The sequence below is a fragment of the Martes martes genome (genome assembly GCF_963455335.1).
Source record: "Martes martes genome assembly, chromosome: 9".
NCBI lineage: Eukaryota > Metazoa > Chordata > Mammalia > Carnivora > Mustelidae > Martes > Martes martes.
Genome location: NC_137896.1, coordinates 41,827,731 through 41,832,890, shown reverse-complemented (window position 1 = coordinate 41,832,890; position 5,160 = coordinate 41,827,731). Strand labels below are relative to the sequence as shown.

Below are 5,160 nucleotides of genomic sequence, written 5' to 3'. Positions count from 1 at the left end.
ATTGACAAACTTTCCCTTAAAGGGCCAGATAGCATTATAAGCTTTATGGGCCAAAAGGCAGAATAGAGGTTATTATGCAGGTACTACTTTAAAACTATTCTCAGTTCAGGTATGAAAACACATGGGGTTTGGTCTCTGGCCTAGAATATCCACTCAAAGAAAAGCTATCCAAGGTATGATGAGATATGTCTACATATCGATTGTGTGGAAAAGTCCCAATGCATACATTTTAAAAAGCAAGGGATGGGGGCTGTTTCCATTGTTGACTTTTCCCTGCAGGGGCTGTGTTTTGAAGACAATGTCTGGAAGCTGCTACCTTATAATTGCTGGCCACCACGGTAATCCAGTTTTTGAAATGGAATTTTTGCCAGCTGGAAAAGCAGAATTCAAAGATGATCGTAGGTCATCTGAACCCGTTCATAGCTCACGCTGCTCTCATAGATGAGAGTATGTGGCTGTCCAACAACACGGGCTTGAAACCTATCGACAAGCTCAATGAGTGGTCTGTTTCAGAGTTTGTTTCTGCAGATTGTATGAGATTTATTATGCTTCGGCATAATGAATTTATTAGATTATTATTATTAAATAGATTTGTTATGCTTATAGATTATTATTATTAAATAGATTTATTACGCTTAGGCAAGAAGAAGGAATAAAGAACTTCCTTATGGTTGTCTATGATTTTTACATAAAGTTTGCAATGAATCCATTTTATAAACCAAATTCTCCTATCTGACCAAGAGCATTTGACAGGAAAGTTCAGTTTCTTGGGAAGAAACACCTTTTACGTTGAATGCAGAAAAATTTGGAAATAACGTCACTACAATGGGGTCTTCTCGGGAACGTGTACATCATGAGTAACTTGATTAGACAGCATGGAAAAGTTTTACCTGTAGTCTTAATTTATCTAAACCTAATGAAATTCCTTGTATGTTTCAAAAAATTACATTCAGTTTCTTACGCTTGTCAACAGATCAATAGTTACTGGTGAACAGTGTTATTTATAAGCTCTTGATAACCTTGAAAATATCTTTATTCTAAAAATTAAGAATGAGCTTTTGACTTTACTCATTCAGATAGCTTGATCTTAATGTCACAATGTAGAACCAAAGGTCATTGTCATGATTTGGGTAGAGAGATTTAAAACTAAACGTCTGTTTCTGCAGTAGGGAATGAAGTTGATAGCACGTTCATGGGCTTCTATACATCTAGAGATGTTATAAAACCATATAGGAGGTAAACATAGCACTCCCCAAGAAGCTGAAGTGAACAGCTTTTGCAGTCCCAAATGCCACATGCCTGCCTCTGTCAAAGACTGGGAATGGTGACTCTGCTATAAATCGAGAATCCTGGGTCTATGTAAAATGGGAGGCTGGGACCAAAGTGACGGGTTATGTTCTTATATTGCCTTTCTCTCTGACAGTAAACTAAAGATTACGTGAACCTGTTGATAGTTATGGATACTAGTACTAAGTTGTAATTCTGGAAGTGTAAACAAAAGTTTATATTCCCTTAGTGTTTGCATTCTTAGCTTTTAGGCTGTACACAAGGGGGTGGGGAGTCTCCTGTAACAGTTGTGATCTTACTGTGAACTAGTAAATGTGAACTGTGAACTAGTAAACTAGTAAATGTCCATTTAAAAACAAGTACTATAACCAGATATTTTCTGTGCTAATTGTGAGCACTGAACTTTATTCCATCTTGAATAACTTGGGCAAGTAGTTCTAAGACGGGTCTCATCCCTTTGTGTGACGTGGCTACCATCATTTCTTACCCCTTCTCTTGATTTCTTAGGTAAAGATGTTTGTCAGGAAAAATAACCAGCAAGGGATGGAGCAAGATACCAAATCAACATGCAAATTTCAGTTGCATTTTTGTACATGAAAATGAACAATCTGAAAAGGAAATGAAGAGAATAATTCCATTTACAGTAGCATCAAAAAAATTAAATACTTAAGGATTCATTTAACCAAGGAGGTGAAAGACGTCCACAGTGAAAAGTACAGAATATTTCTAAAGGAAATTAAAGAAATTGTAAATAAATGGAAAGACATTCTGTTTTCATAGATAGCAAGACTTAATTATTATTAAGGTGTTAATATTACCCAGAGTGATAGAGTCAGTGTAAGCCCCTTCAAAATTCCTATGGCATTTTTTTCAGAAATAGAAAAATCCACCCTAAAATCTCAAGGGGTCCCAAATAGCTAAAACAATCTGGGGAAGAAAAAAAAAAGCACTGAAGTTGGAGGGCTCACTCTTCATGATTTCAAAACTCACTACAAAGCCATGCTAATCCAAACTGTGTGATATAGCATAAAGACAAAAATAGAGACCAACGGAATAAAATACAAAGCCTACAAATAAACCCTCATATATAGAGTCAAATGATTTTTGACCAAGGTGCCAAGACCATTTAATGGAGAAAGGACAGCCTTTTTTTAAAAAAATTAACGTGTAATGTATTATTTGTTTCAGGGGTACAGGTCTGTGATTCATCAATCTTACACAATTCACAGCACTCACCATAGCACAAACCCTCCCCAATTCCATCACCCAGCCACCCCATCCGACCTACCGCCCTCCCCTCCAGCAACACTCAGTTTGTTTCCTGAGGATAAGAGTCTCTTATGGTTTGTCTCCCTCTCTGGTTTCATCTTGTTTCATTTTTCCCTCCCTTCCCCTCTAATCCTCTGTCTTGTTTCTCAAATTCCTCGTATCAGTGAGATCATATGATAATTGTCTTTTTCTGATTGGCTTATTTTGCTCAGCATAATACCCTCTAGTTCCGACCTTATCGTTACAAATGGCAAGGTTTTGTTTTTTGATGGCTGCATTACATACAGACACACACACACACACACACACATGCTATATTATATATAATATATATACTACATATAATATACACAATATATACACAATATATATTATATTATATATATTTTATATATATATAATACATAGATATATCTATATACCACATCTTCTTTATCTATTCATCTGTCGATGGACAGCTAGGCTCTTTCCATAGTTTGTCTATTGTGCACATCACTGCTATAAACATTGGGGTGCACATGCCCCTTCAGATCACTACATTTGTATCTTCGGGGTAAATACCAAGTAGTGCAATTGCTGGGTCATAGGATAGGTCTATTTTCAACTTTTTAAAAAAAGATTTATTTATTTATTTAACAGAGAAAAAGAGAGCACAAGCAGGGTGTCAAGCCGAGCCTGACCTGAGCCAAAATCAAGAGTCAGACGCTTAATCAACTGAGCCATCCGGGCTTCCTGGGAAAAGACAGTTATTTCAACAAATAATGCAGAGAAAACATTTCTCTGAGGAACATATACAAATAGCCAATAAGTGCACAAAACAATGCTCAGCATCACTAATTATTATGGAAATGCAAATCGAAATGAGAATGAGATACCACCTTACAACTATAAAGATGGCTACTATTAAAAAAACACAGAAATTCCCAAGTGTTGGCAAGGATGTGAAGAAATCACACACTTGCCACTGTTGAGAAACTCAAATGGTGCAGCTTCTGTGGAAAGCCCTATGACCATTCCTCAGAAACTCACAAATAAAATTCCTATGTGATCCAGCAACTACATTTCTCAGTACACACCCGCAGGGACTGGAAGCAGGGTTTTGAGGAGATACTTGGACACCTGTGTTCACAGCAGCATAATTCCCAATGGTCAACAATGTCGAAGCAAACCAGTGTTCGCTGACAGACAAATGAGTACACAGGACATAGTGTATGCATACAGTGGAATATTATTCAGCCTGGCAATAAAGGTTGTTGTTCTGGATGTTCTTTTTTTTTTTTTTTTAAGATTTTATTTATTTATTTGACAGAAAGAGAGATCACAAGTAGGCAGAGAGGCAGGTGGAGAGAGAGGGGGAAGCAGGCTCCCTGAGCAGAGAGCCCGATGTGGGGCTTGATCCCAAGACCCTGAGATCATGACCTGAGCTGAAGGCAGAGGCTTAACCCACTGAGCCACCCAGGCACCCCTGTTCTGGATATTCTGATGCCCACTACAACATAGATGAACCCTGAGGACATTATGCGAAGTGAAGTAAGACAGACACAAAGGGACAATTAGTACCTGGAATAGTTATATGATGTACCTGGAATAGTTAAATTCGTAGAGACAGAAAGTAGCATGCTGGTTGCCAGGGACTGGGCAGAGGAGGGTGTAGGGGATAATTGTTTAATGGGGACAGAGTTTTAGTTTGGGATGATGAAAGAGCTGTGAACATGGATAGTGGTTGTGGTTGGACAACAATATGAATGTATTTAATGCCATTGAACTGTGTACTTAATGGTTAAAATGGTAGATTATGTAATATGTATATTTTATCAGAATAATAAAAAGGATGTTTTTGATTTTTTAATTTTTAACTTTTTAAAAGGTTTTATTTATTTATTTGAGAGAGAGAGGCACAAGGCGGGGAGGGGCAGAAGGAGAAACAGACTCCCTGCTGATCAGGGAGCCCTATAATTCGGGGCTTAATCTCAGGACCTGAGCAAAAGGCAGATGCTCAACTGACTTAGCCACCCAGGCACCCAAAAGGATATTTTTAAAAGTTTTAAAAGTTTTCAAAAAGCAAAGGATAATAGTAAGCTGCCATTTGTGTAAATTAATATACATGTATGTTTATTGTGTGTATACATACATGTATATTTTTGTATGTGTATAGGAAATTTCTGAAGAATACATGAGAAGTGATAGTGAGATGACAGAGAGCCTTACTTTTCCAATAAAAAGAAGGAATTTAGAAAGGAATATTTACCATAAAACAGTAAATAATTTTCAATAGTTATAGATCATCAAAATCCATTTTGCCATAATAAACTTGTGGTTCTCAATCTGCTTCCCCCAACAGTCACACATACACATCACAACTAGTATTAGAGCTTACACTTGCCCAATGAGCATCTTTGTATAATTAGAAAAAGGCCTCCATTCCTTTGTGTGGATATGGCCCCTAGACATGCAGCTTGAGGGACACAGAAGAGATGGATTTCAGCCCTACTAGCCCTTCAACTGGGTGCCTTTTTTGCAGTGCACAGCATGCACAACTATTCATGATGGCCCTGGCTGGCATAATTTTTTCCTTACTTGACCAGTGTTATTCTTCACAGATTA

At 37.4% G+C, this 5,160-nt stretch overlaps 1 pseudogene across 1 annotated transcript; it reads left to right on the top strand.

Moving 5' to 3' along the window:
- Nucleotides 1–298: 298 nt before the first annotated feature.
- LOC308349080 (trafficking protein particle complex subunit 2-like) lies at nt 299–793 on the top strand (annotated as a pseudogene). Its single transcript has 2 exons — nt 299–553; nt 625–793. The product of its transcript is annotated as a trafficking protein particle complex subunit 2-like (transcript).
- The last annotated feature ends 4,367 nt before the right edge of the window (nt 794–5,160 follow it).